This window comes from Maylandia zebra, linkage group LG1, assembly GCF_041146795.1.
Source record: "Maylandia zebra isolate NMK-2024a linkage group LG1, Mzebra_GT3a, whole genome shotgun sequence".
NCBI lineage: Eukaryota > Metazoa > Chordata > Actinopteri > Cichliformes > Cichlidae > Maylandia > Maylandia zebra.
In genome coordinates, this window is record NC_135167.1 from 1,052,454 (window position 1) to 1,077,453 (window position 25,000).

General features: G+C 48.6%; 1 protein-coding gene across 5 annotated transcripts in view; it reads right to left on the reverse strand.

Annotated features, from left to right (window-relative positions):
• znf536 (zinc finger protein 536) overlaps positions 1–25,000 on the reverse strand; it is a 199,421-nt gene that overhangs the window by 108,550 nt on the left and 65,871 nt on the right. For all 5 annotated transcript variants that reach the window (XM_076882350.1, XM_076882402.1, XM_012923137.3 and 2 more), the window contains one exon: positions 7,482–7,581. The gene's annotated coding sequence lies outside the window, so the exon portion shown is untranslated. The remainder of the gene's footprint in view (positions 1–7,481; positions 7,582–25,000) is intronic.

Here is a 25,000-nt window from a genome sequence, read left to right on the forward strand (position 1 = left end):
CAGGTCACTGCCCTAGACCTGTACACTGTATTTCCACACCTGACAAAAGTGAATGCACCTGAAAAATTCTTATAGATTCTGAAATGCATGAAGGAAAGGATGCCACGTGCTTTGACATGTGAGTGAGTGTTTGATTTCTTCCAGTTTTAGACACGCCGTGAGGTCAGTGGGAGGGGCAGCGTCCCCCCACCTCAGTAGAATCGCCCTCCTGGCGTGCTGAGGATCTTTTAAAACGTGCCGTTCTGTATCCGTAATATTATTTTGTAGATTATTTTAGGACATTTTTAGGTTTGATTTACGAGCTGTGGAGTTTTATACATTATTATATTTATACTTTCTTTAAAATGTTCCAGATCACAGTAATAAGGTGCAGATGTATTTACAGTAATACAGTAAAAACAAAGCAGTCCTTTGTAAATTTACAGTGGAAATTTTTACAGTGCACAGCGGGGGCCCAATAATGGGCGCGAGCGGCTCGGAGACTCAAAGTCAAGTGGATCCATTGTGTCTCCGATAGTTTCACTTAACACTAGTTAGGTGAAATCAATGGGAAGTACAGGAGGAAATGAAGGAGGCTGTTAAGACGGCTTCTTTCATATAGTGCTTCTGTCTGGGAGCGTGAAGGGCTTTGATTTCTGTTTACTTTGTACTCGGGATATCGCAAGAAATTATCCCTCCCCTTAAGAGTCCCTGATCATCCAGTAGGTGGAAATAAAGCAGACTTGTTACACGCTCCCTCTCTCCCCCTCCTGTCGTCTTTATTGCGGTGATCAGTCGAACGCTCGCCTAACACGAGCCGTCTCTGGTTTCCACCTCCCGGGTTTTTCTACTCTGCTGCCACTGCTGATGTAGCGGAGGTTATGGTGTTAAACATGGAGCTGCTAAACGTTCCCCAAGGTAATAACAGTCGGTGTATGTACGGCGCCGTGCTCGCTCTACAGCAGCGGGAACTTTGTGCCAACTGTGGAAACGCAGAGAGGGAAGAAGTGACGGGTTCAAAGCAGCTTTTAGTCGCGTCGTCTGTTTAATTATACCTGCGATTCATATTTTTAAAACACACCTGTGAGTCTCTGTCAGCTGTCAGAGCGTTTGTAACACCGGAGGAAGATCGGGGAGGTCGATCTGGCTCGGGAACAGCGTTAACGTGGATCTGTACGGGCAGAGCACGCACCCACACCTGCCTTATGTCACCTCCTCCAGCTCATGCTCCATGATCATCCCTCTGACCGGAGAGCCAGGAGATGAAAATGGATTCAGAGCCGATGGCTGTAGGGCAGGACTGTTCAACATTTTATACATGACCTCTCCTGTTCGTCATGTGACCACAGTGTAGATTGTTTTTATCTGGATGCTAGCCTTTTATTTCTTGGGATTGCATTTAGGCTTCAAAAATCATAAAAGCTGCATTAGCATGATTCCACTGAGCACAGCTTGTAATTATCGTAAACTTTACTTCTGTACAAAGATGATTTTCTGCACTGATTCAGAAACCTTTGGAGATCCTGTCGGCTCCTGTGAGGGAAGCACAGAGATGCTAACTGCGTCGTCCCGGCAGGTCTGTCTATAGGGTGGAGTTACAGCATTTTGACCTCCTCAGATTCCATCTAACAATCACCATAAAACCATAAAGCGTGCTGAAAATGACTCGGCGTCCTTTTGTGGGCTTTAGAGAAGCGTGGCTGAAACGTGCCTCTGCGAGCATCCAGAGGAGGATGATAATGATAATGAGATTATTTATCTTCAGATTTCTCCAAGTAGTTTCTGCAAAACGTTACATTATTCCACTCTTCCTTCCTCCTCTTCCTCACCCTCCATGAGAAATGTGACTTGCTTAATAATGTGGAACAACCTCTTTAAGTAGGTTTCCTTTCAATTAAGATCATCCACCAAACTAATTAACAGCCCTGTCTCAGAGAGAAAGCAGCTATATGAAGACATATGAGAAATAAAAGAAGCACAAACTCAAATCTGAGCAGGCAGCTGACGGTACACGCCTGCTGGAGTGTAATGGACGGTGTGTTGTGTAGTAAATGTCGGGCGCGGGGCTTCAGATTCATCAGGTCGCTGAAATGATTCGACTAATCGATCTTGTTGGTGACTATTGGGTCTCTGAGCTGGGCAGGGATAGCTCAGTAGGTAAAGTGGTCGCCCCATGATCGGAAGGTCGGCGGTTCGAATCCACTTAACGGCTACCCTGAGGTACCCCTGAGCAAGGTACCGTCCCTACACACTGCTCCCCGGGCGCCTGCTTAGTGGGCTGCCCACTGCTTCACTGAGTGAATGGGTCAAATGCAGAGAAAAACAAGTAATTTCCCCATGGGGATCAATAAAGTATCCATTATTATTATTATTATTATTATTATTATTAAGCGGATGATGGGTTGGCTGAGTATCTTTCACATCGCCTCTGAAACACTGGCTGCTGACAGTCTGTGTTAGGAGGTCGGAGGGATGAGAGCGAGCTTTGTCCCTGTTTGGACCTTTTCTCATTCACACAGTCAGCAGTAGAAAACAACCGAGTGTGGGGTTAAAATAAGCACACTGAGCTGAGACAGACGTGCTCATCTGCGTTCTGATCAGAGCAAAGGTTTAAAAATGAAAACGGTGGAATAAAGAAGCACCAAATTCACATGAATCCAATCCCACGTTTCTGTAGGAACCCAAATCCAGGCCATGTCTAAGATTTCACAACGATTAGCAGGGAAGGATGAGCAGGGATATAGAGATGTACCAGAGCAGCATTAGCCATTAATCACCAAAGGTGGAGCGGCAGGGAGAGAGGGAGCCTTAAACACTGTCCTAGCATGACCCGGCCTGGGGCCGTGTGGTCCTCCAGGGGTCCGTCCGCCTGTCGACACTCGGCACACACAGAACATGTGCTCCGTACCAGCTCATCGTCAAAATCGTTTCTGATATTTATGATGGAGCAGAGCGCAGAGTTTACATTTCTGACAGCTGGCGTTTAACTTCCTAATACTGCGTAATGCTACCCCTCTGCTTCTTCTACAGTGTTCATTTTGGTTCACTCTGCTTCTTTGTTCTGCACATCTCATCTTTTACCTGTAGTTTCAAATCTGGTTTCAGTATCTGTGGCTTACATGGGTCCCAGACGGAAAGAAGTAAAACATGAAGGCCTTCACAGATCACCTGTTTGGAATAATCAAAATCAACAATACAAACTACAAAACAGATGACAAAGCTTCATCCTTGTGTTCTCACCTCAAGCCTCATCTCCTTAGCTGAAGTCAGGGCTCTAGCACACCAATATCACTGATATTGTTGCAATTAATTATTGTCAGCAAATCAGACATCCAAGCCTCCGGACAGCTGACAACGAGCTGGCTAAACAACAGAGCCTAACGTTATGTCAGCTAATGTTAGGCTCAGGAGTCCAAACTTTCCAGCTGAAAAACTGTTTGATTACCTTCTCAGATCATATCAAAACTTATTCACTAAGAGTCCACCACTTCAAAGACAGTTTCACTTATGCCAGCTAACAGCACCTAACAGAGGCTAACAGCACATAACAGAGGCTAACCGTAGCTAACAGCACATAACAGAGGCTAACAGCACATAACAGAGGCTAACCGTAGCTAACAGTAGCTAACAGTACATAACAGAGGCTAACAGCCCCTAACAGAGGCTAACAGCACCTAACAGAGGCTAACAGCACCTAACAGAGGCTAACCATAGCTAACAGAGGCTAACAGTAGCCAACAGATGCTAACAGCCCCTAATAGAGGCCAACAGTAGCTAACAGAGGCCATCAGTAGCTAATGGGGGTTAACAGCAGTTCTTACGGACAGTAAAGTTCAGGATATCATCAACACCTCAGTACGGAGGTACATCTGGTAACCACTATTTCTCTTTTGCTCTTTTAGCGGGGTGTTTCCCTGCAGCTGATTTGTAGTCACCATCTTTATGAACTTCAGCAACTATTCACGTCACAAAAAAAGCTATCATTAGCTAATGTAAAATTCTAGCTAATGCTATTATCTTTCTGAAATGGGTGTTTTTCTCCAGGTGCTCTGGGCTGATCAGAACACATGCTGGGTTCATGCTGTCCATGACATTTGTGCAGGACTAAAACCAATAAATAATAAGCACATGACTAAAAGTAAAAATACCAAACTATTCTTCAGAAACTGTGAGTGTGGCTGTGAGAGGAGGGTGCAGGGTCAGTCTCAGCCTGTCTGAGCAGATAAAAGTGGTTTTGCTCTTGTTTCCATGTGTGTGTGAGTGTGTGTGTAGCCTCATCTCACACACACAGATCACCGTGTTGGGAGGCAAAGTGAAACAGGGTGACCATAAAACCAAAATGGCCTTCACTTAGTGTTCCTGCACCCCCTCCCTCAGCCCGCTGCCTGCACCCATTCCTCTTTTTCTTTAATTTTTTTTATTTTTTTATTCTGTACTATGAATAAATTTACTCTGTCCCGGACATGAAAATGTCAAATACCTAAAATACACCTAGGCTAAATAGCATATTAATTTTTAATGCCTGCTCATCCTATGCTGCTATTCTCATATCAGGCCTGTCTGCCAACAGCTGTTGCTGGCTCTGTAGCTGGGAATTTATCATCCATCTAGCTAAAGGAGGGGACAGAGGGAGAGAATAAAAAAAGAGATGGGAGACATTGTTCGGGAGGCGAGGGGAGGGGGGAGGGACAGCTCTGTGTTTTCATGGATCCCTACCTGCATTTATATCACCCGCACCTCACAACTTTCTTCCTCTGATATACGAGTGGGATTCAATTACACTAATGCCAAACATAAATTGTTGGAGATTCGCTGCTTTTCCGCCTTTGCCGTGTGAGAAATAAGGAGCCGAGTGGTGACATTGACGCTGGAGGTAGTGACATTGGGGAGAGCGGCAGAGGGAGACGAGATGCACTGAAGCAATGTGCCAGTGTGGGTGTTGAATGCCACCCATGTGCGTTTTTAGGTGGCATGTGGTGGATGATTATCATAGATTATCACAATCCAGATTGTTACAAGTTCTGTCTGCGCACATAGCAGCAGTGTACTGTAGCTGTGTGACTGTGTGTGTGTGTGTGTGTGTGTGTGTGTGTGTGTTTTGGTTTAAGACTCGGGGCCTTTGGGGATAAGGCTATGGTGAGTGAATGACGAACAGTTGGAATGTGTGTGTGTGTCTTGTTCTTTTATCCTGACAGTGGGAGAAGTAAATACCGTACAGGAAGTGGAAAAGCTCCACGCTCAGGACATTTTGCTGCTGGCACACACATGCTACACTTGGCAGAGCAGCTCAGGTGTCTGCACAGGTATATCAGGTGTTTGAGCTTTTTCTTCATCTTTACTTTGGAAGCTAACCAGCGAGCGAGGTGGTCGTCATGTTAGTCAGCTGCCTCTCCTGGGAGCCTCTCGCTCGTCTTTAAGAATTCACTTTTATTTTCATAATTGCATACAAGCGCTCGCTGATACAGCAGCACGGGTCATATCTACTGACGTGTGTCAAAAGTAAAGATTTTAGACTTTTTAAAGGTTTCCCTGCATTATTAATTATCATTCTTATCAAACGTGATTAGAAAAATTATTGTTAAAAACCCTGTTGGGTGTTGGCTTCTACTGTCTCAGACTACAGTGCTGTCTGTCTGTTGTCTGTCTTTCTGTCTCTTGTCTGTCTCTTGTCTGTATGTCTGTCTGTCTGTGTCTGTCTGTCTCTGTTGTCTGTCTGTGGTCTGTCTGTCAGTTGTCTGTCTGTCTGTCTCTTGTCTGTCTTTGTTGTCTGTCTCTGTTGTCTGTCTGTGGTCTGTCTGTCAGTTGTCTGTCTGTCTGTTGTCTGTCTGTTGTCTCTCTGTCTGTCTGTCTGTCTGTATGTTGTCTGTCTGTCTCTGTTGTCTGTCTGTCTGTTGTCTGTCTGTTGTCTGTCTATTGTCTCTGTTGTCTGTCTGTCTGTCTATTGTCTGTCTATTGTCTCTGTTGTCTGTCTGTCTGTCTGTCTATCTGTTGTCTGTAGTCTGTCTGTCTGTTGTCTGTAGTCTGTCTGTCTGTTGTCTGTAGTCTGTAGTCTGTCTGTCTGTCTGTCTGTTGTCTGTCTCTCTTGTCTGTCTGTCTGTTGTCTGTCTTTCTGTCTGTTGTCTGTCTGTCTGTCTCTTGTCTGTCTTTGTTGTCTGTCTGTGGTCTGTCTGTCTGTCTGTCTCTTGTCTGCCTGTCTCTGTTGTCTGTCTGTCTGTTGTCTGTCTGTCTGTTGTCTGTCTGTCTCTGTTGTCTGTCTGTCTCTGTTGTCTGTCTGTCTGTTGTCTCTGTTGTCTGTAGTCTGTCTGTTGTCTGTCTGTCTGCTGTCTGTTGTCTGTTGTCTGTAGTCTGTCTGTCTGTCTGTCTGTTGTCTGTCTGTCTGTCTGTTGTCTGTCTGTCTGTTGTCTGTCTCTCTTGTCTGTCTGTCTGTCTGTTGTCTGTCTTTCTGTCTGTTGTCTGTCTTTCTGTCTCTTGTCTGTCTGTCTGTTGTCTGTGTCTGTCTGTTGTCTGTCTCTGTTGTCTGTCTGTCTGTGGTCTGTCTGTCTGTTGTCTGTCTGTTGTCTGTCTGTCTCTGTTGTCTGTCTGTCTGTCTCTTGTCTGTCTTTGTTGTCTGTCTGTCTGTCTGTCTGTCTGTTGTCTGTCTGTCTGTCTGTTGTCTGTCTGTCTCTGTTGTCTGTCTGTTGTCTGGCTGTCTCTGTTATCTCTCTCTCTGTCTGTCTGTTGTCTGTCTGTTGTCTGGCTGTCTCTGTTGTCTCTCTCTCTGTCTGTCTGTTGTCTGTCTGTTGTCTGTCTGTCTCTGTTGTCTGTCTGTCTGTCTCTTGTCTGTCTTTGTTGTCTGTCTGTGGTCTGTCTGTGGTCTGTCTGTCTGTTGTCTGTCTGTGTCTGTCTCTGTTGTCTGTCTGTCTGTGGTCTGTCTGTCTGTTGTCTGTCCGTCTGTTGTCTCTCTGTCTGTCTGTCTGTCTGTTGTCTGTCTGTTGTCTGTCTTTCTGTCTATTGTCTGTCTTTCTGTCTGTTGTCTGTCTGTCTGTTGTCTGTCTCTGTTGTCTGTCTGTCTCTGTTGTCTGTCTGTTGTCTGTCTGTCTGTTGTCTGTGTGTCTGTCGTCTGTCTGTTGTCTGTCTGTCTGTTGTCTGTCTGTTGTCTGTCTGTTGTCTGTCTGTTGTCTGTCTGTCTGTTGTCTGTGTGTCTGTTGTCTGTCTGTTGTCTGTGTGTCTGTCTGTTGTCTGTGTGTCTGTCTGTCGTCTGTCTGTTGTGTGTCTGTTGTGTGTCTGTCTGTTGTCTGTGTGTCTGTTGTCTGTGTGTCTGTTGTCTGTGTGTCTGTTGTCTGTCTGTCTGTTGTCTGTGTGTCTGTTGTCTGTCTGTTGTCTGTCTGTCTTGCTGCTGACCCTGACTCCAGCAGGTAGACTCTGGATGTGCAGGTGGAGGGATTCACTCGTGCAGCAGTCGTGTTATTGAACCATGCGCGCGTACTTCCGTGACGGCAGAGCGTGACTGTGTGTGAACTCACCTTAATACACCACCTGCATACTGGTGTGCAATCTGTCTGTTAGGATGAAGAGGCCTCTGGCTGCCACTCCTCACTGACTACTGCTCACTGCGATGGCCACCTGCAGGGAGAAACAGAGGAGGTGATAATGAAATATAGACCTGAGGGATGAGAAGGAGCGCTGACAGCGATGTGGAGGAGGGGTCGATGTCAAGATGGAAATCTAACAAATTCAGTAAGCGCTGCTTCAGAGGTCAAGGGAACGCAGCAGAAAAAGGTTAAAGATGAAATCAAAGCTGGGGCGCTGCGGTGCCCGGAGGCGCAGCTGAAAATCTATCCCTCCAAGGCAAGGCCACCGCTGACGCGAGGCAGACAAGAAGCTAAATACTGCACGCCACTCGGGGATCTTTCATTTTCAACCGATCAATAAGGGCTTATATTTATCAGGGCCTCGGAGCAGCTGCCACGTCTGACAACCTCCACTTCATTTCTGCACTCCTTTTTTCCTGCAACTCCTCCTCTTCTCCTCCTCCTCCTCCTCCTCCTCACCCTCACACGCTAAATTGAGACCCATCGACCATGAAAAGGGGCAGAGACCCTGGATTGCCATTAACCCCCCTTGTGTCACTAGGCTGCCTAACACACACACACACACACACACACACACACACACACACACACACACACGCCCTGGAGATACAATCGTGCTCTGCCTCCCCCATCTTTGAAGAAACATGCCTTATCATTATGGCCTTGGCAGAGACACCAGCACCAGTGTCTTTTGTTTCTCAAGCTGCCCATGCCACCCAAACACACACACACACACACACACACACACACACACACACACACACACACACACACACACACACACACACACACACACCCCTCTCACTTTTCATTTCTCTACATCTGTTTTTCCCTCAAATTTACTTCAAATAAGAGCAAACGCCGGCTCTGGAACGCCTCCTATAAATCCGAGGAGCGTTACGAAGACGGGGTTTAGGGGTCTGAGTTAAAATAACTGGCTGTCTAATCATCTGCACAACAATATTTGCTGTGAGGCATTCTAAATAGATTATCGCTAGTCCATCTGTGTCATCATTGATTTATAAGGCATTAAGCTGCTCGGGGAAGAGATAGGGCCTCGCCTTCTCTGCTGTTAAAGGCGCTTCTTGTCAAAATCAGGGGCATGGCAACGGAACAACCGTGGCACCCGTCTAACCTCCCCTTTAATCGCGAGGCGAGAGGAAGTGAAAATAGGACGGGCGTATCTGTGTTTTTTCTTTTTTCTCCAAAAAGGGAAGTATGAATCCAAATTTTCAGCATCTCTTTTTGTTTGGCGATACAAAGAGACGGGAGGAGGGGAGGAAGTAGAGGGGGAAAGGAGAGAGAAACAAACACACACACACACAGAAAGAAAAAAAAACAAGGGACATCATTAACATATGAATGCTATATGCAAATGGTAGGGAGAGAGCAGATGTTGTTGCATTTAATTGACCTATATGTGAATTGTATCCAAACCTTTCAGTGTGTTTCTGGGCCCGCCGAGTACAGTTTTACTGGCTTTCGAGCACTCTGCAGACGAGCTGCGATTTTATCAGCGTTTAAACATCAAGAGGAAGACGACTGAACAGAAACCAAGGAAAACAACTTCTTCTGCTGTGTGTTTTGTGTCCCTAACAGGTGGGTGAGGGCAGAGACCGACTCCGTTTGAAGAGGCTCTGCAGATATCAGGGATTCCTTCCAGACTACCGAGTAGCCTCAGCTCAATAAGAGTCTGACCGACACACAACAAAAACTATTGATGTGATTCAAAAATCATATCATGATGACATCACAGAGCTCAGACCTGAGAGGTCAAATCTACAAATGTGTTTTTGATCGGGAGGTAAAATTAAAGAAACCGAACGTTTCAGCCACAGAGTCTCGTTTATTTATCGTTTATTCTTAAAGCTGTTCACAGGAAAATGTTTCTGTTCATCAACAAGCACACTGTTCTTCATCGCCATCGTCTTCATCACTCACTTTGTGCATTTGCAGCTGCAAACATCAATCTGACCACTCCCCCCAACACACACACGGTTATAGACTAAATAGACTAAAGCAGGCAACAGTAGATAAAACAGTGTAAATCTGACACTGGAGCTTTATGGCTGTGGGAAGCAGACCCTCTATTGACTTTCCTCCACTGAGAGCCATAAAAACATTAATCATATTTTCCAGGAGTGGACTTACAGATATGTGCACACACGTTTACTGAAAGCTGCATTTTTATGCTTCGTACTGTGAGGAGATGTTCCCGGGTAAGACCTGCTGTTTGGGTTTGCTGCATCATGTACAGCTTCGTTACTGTAATATTACAGATGCTGTACGCAGAATTACACACAGTGTAAATACCCAGTATGGCTGCTGCCGAACACACCACTGCGAGGCTCGTCTTTCTAAACTCTGCCTCGGAGCAGCTACATGATAGAATATATATATGATGATATTATACGCAGTGATACTTCCCTCCCACTGCGCTGGTGTCACATTTAATACCCACCAGCTTCTAAACCCAAACCTCTAAAGGCTGGATGGCTTTGGGAGACGTGACAGAGGGCATCGGTTCACGGTGGATTCAGTTATTTAGATAAACAATTAAATAAGAGATCTTTTTTTCTTTTTTACAACATTCCCACAGAAAAGAGACATTTTCCATGAATTGAGGGAAACTTTGTGTTTTATAATTGCAGCGCAGTCTGAGCCGGCACAATGTTTTCTATAATTTTGCACTTTTATTTCTTACAGTTTAAATCAAAGATGGTTTCCTTACTTTACTTTAAACCTCGTTACACTGGCAGGAGGGGCTTTCACCGGTCCGGCCCACCTAAAACCAAAGTGGGCCATATGTGGCCCACGATGTCTCAGATCAATCCTGTCCTCGCAGGACGCTCACGCTGGCTTCCTGTCTGCAGCAATGAACGCCATCAAACAGGTCGGCCACGCTTCTATTCGTGGCGAGAAGTTTCACTGGTTACTAGCACGTTTGGCTGCGCTGGCTGTAGATGGGAGCTGAGTGAAAGAAATGACCAAGGAGCCCGTTCTGCCCTGTGACGGGGCTCAGACCACCGAGGCCTCTGCCTGCATGAATTACCGGCAGAGGCTCAGCGGTATCCAGTGACGAGCCAGGTGGAAACTCGAGCAGAGCGAGGAGGTGAGGGAGAGTCACGCCTTCCACACGGAGACGTCTGCCTGGGCGAGCCATGAAAAACACACATGCTATTTTCATCTGCGGCCTCCACCTTTCTTTTATTTTTCTATTTCCCTGCTCCTGCCTCCCTTTCTTCCCCTCTTGCATCAGCAGCCCCTCCCACTCTCCAAGCACACACACACAAATTCTTTGGAATGTCATTAAATTGCATTAAATAGCCTTTTGTCCAGGGGCAAGGACCACCCGATATATGATAATACATTAAGGCCCCAGTGCAGCAGCCACTGAGCCGAGACCATCTTAAGAACATGCACGTTGTGTGTGTGTGTGCGTGTGTGTGTGTGTGTGTGTGTGTGTGTGTGTGTGTGTGCGTGTGTGCGTGCCATGCTAAAGAGCGGACGGCAGCGTGTGGAGGAGAAAAAAGGTGGAGCAGGGAGGATGGAGGGAGAGGAGGTGGCTGGCTGCGCATGTGGCTCTCTAACAACTGTGACACATACTAATAGAAACATACCTAATAAATTACAAGCTTTCAGAGGCTGGCAAGCTGACATTTTCTCTGTGCGCGGGACAATTTCATATCTGCGGCGCAAAGTCGAGAGCCCGCTGGACCAAATTGCATCACACAGAGATGCCAGAGGATTAGCATAAAAATTAACACTTAAATTTCAGCTTATTGTCAAGCCGACTCCTGCACCGGCTGCCTCACAACAATCAATTCCTCTTAGAAATCTGATTAGATTCCATGACGCTTATTATCCCAGTCATGTCTGCATGCCCCACTTACTACACCGCTGGCATAGCAGAGCACGGCTGCCACCGGTGCCCGCACCATTTGTTTAAATGGAGTTAATTAGAGAATAAATCTAAAGGTGTGGCATTTCTTTGACACGCGATGCTTCATTCTCTGTCTGCTCGCCCGTTTCACGTCTTCGGTCGGTCCGCCCAAACTCCTCCAGTTCCTCGCCACGGCGGATGGTCAAACAGGAAGTGCGAGCGGTTATTGTTCACAGTTTCCCTCCCTTTCTAAAGAAGAATGAGCTCAGAATGGACGTATTTACATTACAATCTCGCTGATTTGCCTTATTTATAAATGCCACCGTGGTTTTCTCATCATTTCCACCCCCCACACCCCCCGACTCCACTCCAAATGAACTTCACATTTTTTTAATGTTTACAGCAGCGGAGGAAAATTTTTTTTAAAAAAATTCTCATCTCATGAAGCTGTCGCAATGAAATATTTGTCAATATCCCTTTCTGTTGAAGCACATTGCACAAGTATGCACTAAAAGCAGCGCGCACATTGGGTGGCTTTGCAAAGACTCTTGATTGTTTAGACAAATGGCATTTCATCGCATCCAGATGTCTTTAAGCTGTGCTCAACCGCCATCGCTGCTCCGCGAGGCGCAGGCTGGATGTATACAAACATCTCCTCATAACTGCATTCCTCATCTGGGCCTGCGAGCGTCACGGCCTCGTCACCGGGCGCAGCTAGCATTTCATATTTCTGGTTTTTAAGGCCGTCTTCACTCAGGCCAGCGACAGAGGGGAGCGGGGTGCGCCCCGGCCGGGTCGGGCCTTATAACACGACGGCGCTACAAAGGGCCCGAATAAAGACGCCCACAGGGCTGAGAGAGGGAGCGAGGGGAGAGGGAGAAGGAACAAATCGTCTGATGTTCTAAGTGGATAACAACAGCTCCTGCTATGCAGCGGCGGAGGCGCAGAATAATTTAAACCAGCTCCCCGGCCGCCCCCCCTCCTCTCCTGGCCACCGCTCTATTCTTATGTTAACACGGCTAAAGCGGAGTGGGCCACCCAGCAGCACGGAGCAGAAACTTAAGTCCACACTTGAGGAAAAATAATCTCGCTGGCTCTCTGCGAGCACTGAAACTTCCACACGGAGCCGCGGCGCTCCGGACGGGAAGGCCGAGCACGCCCGTGCATTGAGAGCGTATTGCTTTCCAGGCCTGGAAGAATAATAAACGCGCCGCTTAACTCGGCTGTTTTGCCTCTCGGTTAATGCCAGGCGGCGGCGGCGGGGAGCGAGCTGGGGGGGTTCGTAAGTCTGTAAATGCAGAATAAACACGCTCTCTTTGTTGATCGTGGAGCTGCGTTGTGCTTTTTCTTTCTCGTCTTTGTCTGACGAGCTCGCTCCCTCCTCGAGCCGCCGTCGTGTTTGGTCTCCAAACAGCACATGTGAGGTGCACACCTCGCTGATATTTTATAGGTTCAAATCCCCGGGAATGGGAGGGGGGTGCTCATATTTTATACTGGCGGTTTATTTTAACGGGGGCTTGTAATTAACGCAGCATGTCCTCTATCTCCCAGTCATCTATGCCAAGGCCTTTATTTAAACAACTTTATTGTGAAATGTTTGCGTTCTCAGCGTTCGGCCGGGGCCCACACACAGAATATTATTTCATACTTCAAGGAGAGGGTAGGGGCTGGCGGAGGGGGGCTTGGAAGAGTTTACGCTCTGAGCAGTTATTGTTTTTGATTACAGCGAGACTCTTTTTAAAAAGGATCGGGCCCAGGGACCGAAGATGTGAGAAGCTGAGGGAGAACCTGTTTATAGAAGGAGTGTGCGAACCTGAAGCTGTGCTCGGGCCAAATGTACAATCTCAGCATGATTTATGGGAGTAAGATCAGAGTATTTATGTCCCGACGAGAGCACTTGTTTAATGCCACTGCTCGGGGGCTTCTTCCTGGAGAGCCTGTTTGTGTTCTTGTGGGGTTTAATGGAATCTGATGGGGAGATCGAGTGTTTACGTTTGGCCAAAATGACCCAGAGTTAGCACATCTACACATTTCTTACAGATCAGACCGGGAGATGCCGAGACCCGCGTGCGTCAGTATTGTAGGCCGTACAGAAAAAATGGCCGTCGTCACCGTGACGTCACCGCATCGGTTAACTGGTGGCTCTCTTCCACAGGGCGTCTTTTGTCCCAGGGAGGCCTGCAGGAACGAGTAGCCCGAACGCCTTCGTTCCCCTCCAGACGCCCAGGGTGGAGCCGTTCGCTCCTCCACAGCTTTCAAAACACGCCTCTTACGTCTAAATTCAGCCCTCCGCTCTTTGGAAACGTGGGTTTTGGCCGTGCGGCTCGAGTCCGTGCTTACCTTCTCGTGCACGTTTTATTTAAAGTGTTGCTCTTAAAAAAACAAACCTTAAAAGTGCATTAAGGCCCGTTCAGGTTCCATAATGGGTTTTAAAGTGAGAATGAAACCCATGTGATAACATACATTAAACACACAACAGTCTGGCTGAGCGTTAAAATATTTCTGATTCAATTCTTTGACCTTCATAAAACACTCACAGCAGATATTCTATTCATATCATCTAATAATAGAGCATCCATGCCTATAATACAATATCGTGCAGGCCTTGCAGTGCCAGTGCATTAGCATGCCTGCTGGCCAGCAGATCAGATGGATCACAGATTGCCTTGGGGATGCTAAGTTTAGTGTCTTCTGCTTTTAGCACGGCGAGGAGATTGACAGGAAAAACCTGCGAGAGAGAACGATTCACGACAAAGGTGGCGAGCGAGGAAAGCTGCTCGGCTGCTGCCTGCTGAGCCGCCGCCGAACACTCGGGCAAGTGGATTTCAAGAGAGAGTCGGAGCGACTGATGCTGTGGGCACCGCTGCGTGCGAAGACTTTGCACCGCGGCCGGCTCCACGCACACACTCGAGGACTGAAGGCTGAGAGACCCACTTCACTCGTCACACCTTAACCTTATTTCATCAGGCCAACGTGTCTGGCTTCGGGCTCGGAGCGGTGGTTGCTCGCTCACAGACTGCAGAGGTTACTCATGACTGTGTCATGACTTTGACTTTATTTGCATAAACAAGAAGAAAGATGGAGATGAAGAATGATCTGAGAACCTGTATCCTGCTGTCACGTGGAAAACATGTGCAGCTAAAGTGCTTCTGTTTCATGATCTTCCTCCCCCACCTCCTCCTCCCCTCCCCCACACAGAGAGGAGAGCCTATAAGGGGATAAAGTGAGATGTAGACACTTCTTTAGCCCAGCGGAGGCCAAACAGATCGAAGGCGGCGAGCACCTGGCTGCTGTCCTCTGCCTCCTTTTCCTTACCACCTTTCCTTCTCCTGTTCACTTACACTCATCGTCTCTGTTTCATTTCAAACGCGCACCTTTTTTGACCAAATCAAGCACTCGTCTGGCTGCGTATGGATAAAAACAACCACAAAAGCTCACATAAATCCAGATTTTCTACCGCTGCGCTCTAAAACAAACAGCACAGAAGGAAAAGTGCTGCGCTGCAGAAAAATGATCTGTTTTTTAAAGTTGCGCTGCTTCACCGACTGTTTAAAGGCACAACTTGCACACAAACACGTTCCCGAGAGCTCTCGAGCCCCTCGAGCCCCTCGAGCCGGGGCGGTGGCCGCTCGCCGGAGCTCCATCGATCCTACCTGGATCCGCCAAACTCTCCACCATGTCATTCAAACCCTTTCAATTTTTAATCACCAGCTCAGAACCTGCACTGTCTAACACACACAGAGTGGCTGGTACACAAGTCCACACTCTTACCACCCACAGTACTTCAAACACTCTTATCCCTCCACACACACACACACACACACACACTCTAAAGACAGATGCATGTAGGCAGGTTTCTGCAGACAATTCAAACACAGAGCCTGTTCTCCCAATGCCAGCTGACAAATAACATTAAATCAATGTGCACACTGAGCGTGTGTGTGCGTGCGTGCGTGCGTGTGTGTGTGTGTGGGACATTAAGCCGTGTGTTATCACCTGGCCCCCGTCTTGTGCCCAGACTGTAGCCAGTTTTGACCTTGAGCGCCGCCATATTCATTACATCATTAAGTTACCTCTTCATTAACTTTTCATTGTTTATGGAGGAGGCTTTGGGAGGCAGGGTGGATGTGGGGTGAGGCGGGATGGATGGAGGGGGGTCTGATCCACAGCCCGGTTATCGGGGCCCTGCTCTTCCCTGACTTTGTGGCTGATTATTGGAGCAGGAAGAATGTGCAGCGCAGACCTCCGGTGATGAAGCCGACAACTGAAATTCCTGCTGCCTCTTTGTATTTATGTATTTTTCAGCAAACTGAGAAGATGCTGCTCTTCCACATTATCCAGGGCGGCAGAGAAGCCACCTCCTCCAGCTCATCCGGGGGAACCCTGAGACCTTCCCGGCTCACCCAGAGATGTCTCATGTGTCCTGGTTCTGACTCGGGGTCTCCCCCCAGTGGGACATGCATCCTAGTCAGATGCCCAAACCACCCAAACCGCCTCCTTTCGATGAGGAGGTGCAGCGCCTCGACTCCGAGCCTTTCTGGATGACCGACCTCCTCTCGAGGGACAGAGTCTCAGACGCACCTGTGATTAACGCACTGTCGATCCGAGGTCATCATGTGTCAGGGTTACTGTCTTTTAATCCAAACTACCGTCTTCAGGAGGCGTTAGTGCTTAAACCTGGTAAGTCATGGTTGAGAACCATGGTGACAGGTAACACACCTGGGGCTCAGCAGGTAGAGCTGCTAAGCAGAAGCCTGGTGTTTCGATCCCCGGCTGCTCCAGCCTGCGTGCCAGACACCGAACTCTGGACGTGTTCATCGAGCGCGAACGTGTGAACGAGGCGCGAAGCCCTTTGAGTAGAAAAGCGGTACGCCTGACGGTGAGATCTGATCAGTCCGATACATACGACTGGAGTAAGAACAGGCCCTCAGATATGAGCGGTCTCCACAGTGATTGTGTGCGATCTCGTACATCATCCATCCTGTATCTGAGCTCTGAGCATATTTGCGAGGGCTGGCCTCGTAGCCACCAGGCACTGTTGTGCTTCCACACCACTCGAGCTTTCTGTCATTAGCGATGCATCGCCCCGACAGCACACACAGATTGTGTTTAAAAAAAAAACTGTCCTTGCCAGCCGCCATCTACCATTGCAGGCCAATTATAAATGGCAACTCACTATACAGCACGCTCACACACTCCCCCTCTCACTTCCTCTGTTTAGCAGTGGTGTCTGGCCAGACTCCACTGCTTCTCTTCAATGACGGGGCTCGATGTCCCCTCGTGTTACAAGCTGCTGAACGCTTGTTAGTTCGCACTTTTTCACAGAGAGCTGGGGGGGGATTTACACCCAGAGCTTTTTCCAGATGTAAAGGAGGTGGGGCTCGGATTTCACCTGAGCCAAGCTCACGCCGACATTTCAAACGTGAACGCTGATGGAGTCCCACATTTAAGCATTTACTTAGTGTCACACTCCCAGGGTCATCTGCACCAAAGAACACACAGCCTTCAAGTCATCTAAAAGAAAAACACGCTCATTTTTACTGTACATAAAACCAGTGAAACACTCTGGATACGAAGCGAGCTCTGAAGATCGTCCGCCAATTACTGAGAAAATGAGGGAGGAGGGTTAAAAACTCTCTGCAGACATCTGAACTCAACTTTAGAGAGAGCGAGTTCTGCACAAAAGGCAGATTAGTGGAAAAAACAGGAAGCGCGCTTCACTCGGCGAGTCCGCGAGCTCTTCCTGCTGCAGCCTAAAAACATGCAGCCACCTTCAGGAGAGCGTCAATGAAAGCCCGTGAAGAAGCAGCGACGCCACTGCTCTTCAGCCACAAATCTACAGTAGATCCTCGCCGTGTTCCTCTAGCAGGCTGACCGCCCCCTCCCTGGCGAACGACCCGCGGATGAAGTCGTTATTACGATCGTTAAACCGAAGAACCTCGGCACCTAATAAGGTCGCAGGTGTCGTCACCTTTAAACGAGCCGGCGCATCACACTAGCCTTTAACAAGTTTCACATTCAGTAAAAGCGGAGCCCACTCTCTGTGCACCGTTTCATTGTTTTCATTTGGGTTTTCATCCTTTTGAAAACACAGTGATGTTTTTGTGGACATTTATATCATGTTTAGTAAAAAATGTGTGAAAAGTTGATTTTGTTCCAAATAAAAGTAGCATTCAGTCAGTGCACATGCATTCATGTCGTTACTGTAACCTTATCGTTCCCTGTGAGCTGCAACACTTCAACCGTAGCTGCCTCCAGTGTGTGAATGTGAGAGTGAATGAATAGTGGCATTGTAAAGCGCTATATAAATCCAATCCATTATCATTATCTGCTGACATTGGAGGAGAGGTCAGAGGTCATATGTGATATGATATTTCTTTCTATATGTTGACAACACGCAGGACACGTGTAAGAGCGACCAAACAGAAGCTGCTTGTTGGAGGAAAGAAGCCGGAAGCTGTTCTCCCATTGGCTCATTGGCTCATCCCTCCTCCCCGCCACGCTCTCTCTGTCTCACCTGTGTTCCAATCAAATTACCTGGAAATGGTGTCTTATAACCGGGTACCATCTCTGAGACTCTGTGACTTGCAACTGAAATTAAACAAACAGCTTAGAAGCGATTAGGAAACTTCCTCTGCGAGCCAGATGTTTGCGGTAAATGGCGGCGCAGCACCGGAGCGTGACGCAGAGGAAAACACGAGCCCTTGTTCTCTACTCCACCGGAGCCGCAGGTACGAAGCGACTCGAATGCTGTTTTAGGCTCTGACTATTAGGAAAGTGGAAGATTGCATCAGCAATGCGTGCGTGCATGCATACCACACACAGTCTCTGATGATTTTATCTTGCAGGTCTTGTTTTCCAGCAAAGTGAGCTGCACTTTTCAAAAAACTGTGTGCAAATACAGCAGGTCACTCGTTCTTCTTCTGGTTTATAGAGTCAGCAAATAAGTGGAAACCACAACTGAAAGGACAGATAAGCAAAAAAAAGTTCCTCTGTTTACTTTCATTTTCCCTCGCCTTTAAATCGTTTTTATCTCCTTCTGTTGTCTTCTACAAGATTACACTTATCTCTGTGTGCGAGACCTGGTTCGCTTACAGTCAGGGTTTACGTGATCTGAAACGACAGCTTATCGGCGGCAGCAATCGAACACACGAAAAGCTCTCATAATGATGATGAAAATATTACATCTCTCCATCGAATACAGGGAAAAGTCGTACACTGGGCCAACCTGACCGTAGAAAAGCTCTCACTAAATTTAGCAGCTCGTTGGAATTAAACCTTTTTAAATGAACTTTGGAAACTTGGAAAACCGAGTTTAATATTCAAAACAACTTGTTTTAATCATTTTATTCATTCAGGAGAAAATAAAGTGAAACCCTGTGAAGCACACGTCTGATCTCTGATCGCGGCTACAGTCTGAGGCTCTGTTTCTCTTACCTCTTGTAACGCGATATAATAATCGTAATAATCATTCTTTGACATTCTTATTTGAGTCTCTCATGGAGGCGAACCTGCGCGTTTACAGGTCAGCCTCCATCACCTGAACCCTCACCTGTCACACCTGTGACTGGAAGAACTAAACTGTGGACAGAAGCAGCGATATCTCCGAGCCAGCTCAGACGGCTGGAGAGAGCGGTCAGGGCGTGAGCAGCCCGGAGGAGACATCCTCCAACTCCTCTGAGAACACCTCAGCATCCTCTCCAGGAGGAACATCTGGAACACCCCGGTTCTGTCACCAACATCAAACCTAAAGTTCTACTTTAAAGACACAGCGATCCCAACAAGAACCGACTGAGTTCAGGACTCTTCGTAAACGCTAAACGAATCACCGTAAAGTCGTGCACAGAGCTGTTCACAGAGGCGCTTCAGCAGAGATCTGAGCTGCGTCTGTCTGACAGCTAACATCCAACCTGTTCTCTTCTCCGTCACAGAGCCTGTCGTGTCTGCCTCAAAGCACTACTGTCAAGCTGACGTGTGATTAAGACACTTTAACCTCCTTCCTCGTGTAGCCTCGTGGCTGTCTCCGCACAGTTCATGTTGAACATGTCTGGGCTGTTGGGATGTTGGGACTGGGATGTACGATTTATTCTCCGCTCTGCAGGTCCGTGTGAGAGTGAAAGGTCAATGGTCATTTTGCCTGTGATCAACAACCTGATCCAGAACAGCGATGAACCTTTTTGGTTTCAGGTTTTGGGTAAAAAGCAAAGTCTTTGATTTACCAGTCGATCCACGCCTCCCCCCTCAGCTCTGGGTACTGACCGAAAGAATGAGGGTGCAGATACAAGCGGCATAAATGAGTTTCCCTCAAGACGGGGCGGGGCGAGGGCTCGGAGTCGAGCCGCTGCTGCTCCACATCAAAAGGAGGCGGTTGGGATGGTTCAGGTACATCCTACCAGGAGGAAGCCCTGTTGATGTCTCTTGGGTGATGGAAGGACGGCTAGCGTTGGCGTGACAGAGGTGGATGTTGGGTTGGCGTGAGACGGAGGGAGATGATTCCCCGCGGCGACACATGAAGGGAGCATCCGAAAGGAGAAGACGTTCGAGGCAATAGCAGCTGTTTTTGGCGCTGCGCCCATCGCTGACTACGACCGACAACTCACCGGGTTCACGAAGTGCTGGCGTGAGCAGGTGGGCGGACCCAGCAATAGGAGGGAAAACTGCATCATTAGGTCAATAATCTCATTTTCTAACTGTTGCTTTGGAGTGAGATTGTCCTCCGATGGAAGCCGAACAGAAACGCGAGCGGATCTCGGCGTTGCTGTTGCCATACTGCACACGCTGCAGTCTGTCTTTGCTGCACGCTGATGTGTGTAACGCGTGTGTTTGTGTGTCTTGTAAACCAGATTTTGATCTGAGTGAGACTTCCTGGGGAAACAAAGGTAAACTGAACTAAAGGAAATAAATAAAGCACTCTGGACGTGACCACGAGCTCCAAACGGGAGTCTGGCCGAACGCTTCAAAACCAACGGCCGAAACTGTCACATGACCGAGCGCGCTCTGTGTACTCTGCTGCGGGTTTCTAGTTTGGCGTGACGCACAGCAGGACGCTAAGCGACTGCACGAGCGTAAGCAGCTCCCCGCATTTCCAAACACGCGATCGGCCGTTACTGCTGGAAATACGAGCCGTGTGTAAAAAGCAGAGGTGAGGGCTCGAGCTAATGCTACGTACAGCGTGTCGTCATCAGACCACACACAGACCTCACACGTACCCGCAGCAATCAGCCCTCGCTATCTGACACGGAGGGGAAACGTGCGCGTGTGCACATGTGTGCGCGAGGCAGAGAAAGACCGCCGAGCCCCAGGGACAGCGTGTCACATAAGCTCCGTCACAAGGCTGCTTTATTGAGCCTGGCATGGGTCAGACCCCTGCTGTCATCTTCAAATATGCCTGCCACCTGCTCACACGACCACGCTCACACATCCGTATCTGTACACGCCACGTTCACGCACACACACAACTCGGCACACATGGCCCGGGAAGAATTCATCTGCGTTTCCTGGTAATTGCAACAAAAACACAGAATCTGGACGCGTCACGTTCGTTTCCCAAGACCCCGGAGTGGAGGGCTAATTTCAAACAGCCTCTCGCACTTCTGTCCTTTTTCCTCCGCCCGCCCTTCCTCATCCTCTCGTTTCAGGGGGAAAAAAAGGCCGGCTTTCCTTTCTGCTGTTTGCTCAAGAGAGGCAAAGTTCTTTATGCGCTTTAAGATTCCACACGTCGACAGGAGATACGCGCCCAGGCCGCCGTGCGGGGCCGGGCGACGCGGAGAGACTCACGTGAGCGCACGACCAATCAAGCCCGTTCTTCCTTAATAACTTCAGCGCACGTGCAACAAAAGTGGCAACTGGCACAGGCTGAACTCTTCATCACCGCAAAAAGAGCCCACGTGTGTGACAGTGTGTGCGTCTAGTGCGGACACGCTCTTTTCCTCACAAACACGAGCATGTGTGTGAGTCTGTGTGTGTGTTCCCTGATGGAGATAAGTCTGAGTGGTTAGGAGGGAACAGATGTCAGCTGGTGTCGGCTGCCAGGAAGATTGAACAAAGCCAATCACGTTGCCTTCCTGTCCAAAACGCATGGCAGAGGGAGACCTGCATCTAACAACAATTTGCAGCATTAACTCTGAGCATGCCACCCTGCCTGCACGCACGCACGCACGCACGCACGCACGCACGCACGCACGCACGCACGCACGCACGCACGCACACACACACACACACACACACACACACACACACACACACACACACACACACAGAGCAGCGTCATCCTGTTTGGATTAAATATGTTAAACAACTGGAGGAGACACAAAATACTGCGGGGGAAACAAACAAAATGGCGTCTGTAATATGATCTGCCCTCGCTGCTACAGTAGCTCAATCATTCATAAGCCTGTACAGCGAGAGGGCTGCACAATCACACAGCCTCTACCTGGTTCTCTCCCCGGCCAATCAGCGTCTAGGTCGGCAACGCCGCGAAGCATGCAGGGATACGAGTGCGTCAGAGAAAAGGCTGTCGTGTTATCAGGACGAGTGTTTCGTGCAGGGGGATAAAAGTGCAAAAGCTAATTTGGGAGAGAGAAACACAGAGGTCCTAATTCTTGAGAGGAGGGAGTGAGTCATGCAGAAAAGCATATTTAGTGTGTATCATAAACAATAGGAGAGCAGAGAGGCACTAACAAACCCACAGAGCACAGAGACAGACAAAGCCTGTAAAAATATCTAAACTGCCCCGTAAATAAAGACACATGTCGGAGACGTCCGCCGAGAAACAGGCGCAGAGATGCGGGCTGCTTGGCGCTGACGTGGATCGCACCGGCACGCCGAGGCTCGTTTGGACTCACAAAGTCCAGAAAGCGACTCAAAAGTCCCGACTGCAGCTTCTCTGCAGAAACCACAATAAAAGAACCGCACACACGCACACTCAGAGACGTGTGTGTGTGTGTGGTAGTCACCATCTTAGCCTTGACTGACAGATCTTTAGAGGTTGTCTGTTACAAATCTGTTGACCTTTGACCTCCCTCCAGAGTTGTAAAAACCACTCTCGTCTCCCTTAAGACTCTAAACAGCCTGCCCGTGTGTGTGTGTGTGTTTGTATTTGTGTGTGTGCACGGCTTGTGTGTGTGTGTGTGTGGTGTAACCCTGAGGTTAAAGAGCAATCTGCAGCCAATTAAGCGCTTCACTAGGAGGGCCCTGCTTCCATGAATGAGAGGAATGCTGCACGAGCTTAAAGACAGGGACTTGACTGAGTGCTCTGAAAGCAGCGTGTGTGTGTGTGTGTGTGTGCGTGTGTGCGCGCGCGTGTGTGTGTGTGTGCGTGCGTGCGTGTGTGTGCGTGCGTGTGTGTGTGTGTGTGTGTGTGCGCGCGTGTGTGTGTGTGTGTGTGTGTGTGTGTGTGTGTGTGTGTGTGTGTGTGTGTGTGTGTGCGTGTGTGTGTGTGGTTTACAGTGCAGGTCTCTGTGCTGGTAACAATTAAGTGTCAGGGTGCTAATGTGAGGGTTTAAAAGTTCACCTCAGCCTGAAGCCGAAACCTCCAGAGAGCAGCCAGCATTTACTACAGTACACATATAGTAGTTCACTGTACAGACACAGCAGTAGAGTCTAAAGTAAACGTTTCCTTTAAGTACAAAAGAATTCCCGTTCCTGTGGAACGCTGAGTAACATCTGCACGTATTTTTAAAAGATGACGGCAGGATCGCTGGGAACGACGTGGATCCAGGAGAACCTCGGGAAGCTGCCGTGGATCACTCGAGGATGTAATTCTACAAGTTTGTTTGTGCTCTGTTAAAAATGTGGAAAATGAGCGAGAGCCTGCTTATTCTCACAAAAAGGCCGAGCGCAGCGGTTCGTTAGCAAAAGTCATAACAACTCAAAATAATTCATCATTTACAAACCGCTCTGACAGAGGTCCAAAAACTAAATTATTAAATTATTATTATATTATTATTACATTTGAAAGTCAAACCAAAAAATCAACGAAAGACAACAAAACAAATACAATTTTAATTAAAAAGTTTAAAAAAATTATCCTGCTAACTATCCATCCATCTTCTTCCGCTTTATCTGGGGCCGGGTCGCGGGGGCAGCAGCCTAAGCAGAGAAGCCCACCCCTCCCTCTCCCCAGCCACCTCCTCCAGCTTATCCGGGGGAGCACCAAGGCGTTCCCAGGCCAGCCGAGAGATATAATCTCTCCAGCGTGTCCTGGTCCTGCCCCGGGACCTGCTCCCGGTGGGAAATGCCCAGAGCACCTCTCCCAGGAGGCATCCTTGTCAGATGCCCGAACCTCCTCAGCTGGCTCCTTTCGATGTGGAGCAGCAGCGGCTCTACTCTGAGCCCCTCCCCCTATCTCTAAGGCAGAGGCCAGCCACCCTTCGGAGGAAGCTCATTTCCGCTGCTTGTATCCGCAATCTCGTTTTTTCTGTCACTACCCACAGCTCGTGACCATAGGCGAGCGTAGGGGCGTAGATCGACCGGTAAATTGAGAGCTTTAAAGGAAGTTTCTGATTCTGTGACATCACCTTGGCGACGAGGGGGTCTTGAGACAAACAGGAAGCCAGTGGAGGGGCAACTTCTGCTGCACGTGCTTGGAGACGAGAGCGTCGGAAATATTTGAAAGGACTCAAATAATTTGAGTCTGAGCTCCGACTGTAACAGGAGGGAGGAGGAGGCGGCATCAGCGTGACACATGGACAAGTGGGTGTGGCTAAAGGAGGAAGAGATGCCAGAACTATAAACTGTCAGCGTTCAGAGGCGGATGGACGACATCAGCAAACAGGCGCTACAGGTGCTACTAACTATGGGGGACCTCACTGAGCGTGCTCGGAGACGTGCAGCAGCAAAGAGACAGGGCGCTGAGGATTGAGCAGCGGAGGCAGGAGGGACGGTCCCGTCCCGCTCTCCTTCACCTCCGCCTACACCCAGCAGCCCCAACCATCCATCAGAGGCTGAGCGGAGGATCGGGGCCCAGAGTAATGAGCCGTGAGGCCCCTTACACGTGTTGATGCGCCGCTAAATAAGATCCATTTACCCAGACTACCCACCCTGCACACCTCCCCTGATTCCCACACCCCCACCTGAAAGTCAGCCCCCGCCTCTCGTTTCACCTCCAGAACAGCTTTGCATGAATCGCTGTTCAGAATAATCCTGCTTTACCCGATCCTCTGTCTAAAACGAGCTACTGTAGCTCCTCTGCCTTAAGACGGCGTGCTTCTGATTGGCTGCCCCTCACAGACAGACTGCAGTGCTGCATTTTATTCATATTCAGCATTACTGACTGTTTTTTATTGTACTTTCGTTATTTTCCTTTCCTTATGCTGTGCTGTCAGCTGTTTTGTTGTAGAGTGTGTTTAATGTTCAACATGTTCATAACAAACTGAAAACCTTGTGAAGCCTCGTTTCTGGTTCTCGACGTCCAAGAGAGCCGTCCACGTCTGCCGGCGGCACGTCTGCCAGCGGCACGGCGGCACGTCTGCCGGCGGCACGTCTGCCGGCGGCACGTCTGCGAGGCTTTTAATGCTGCAGTGACTGAAACCGAGCCCGATCAGAAACACACGTAAAACAGCGTGCA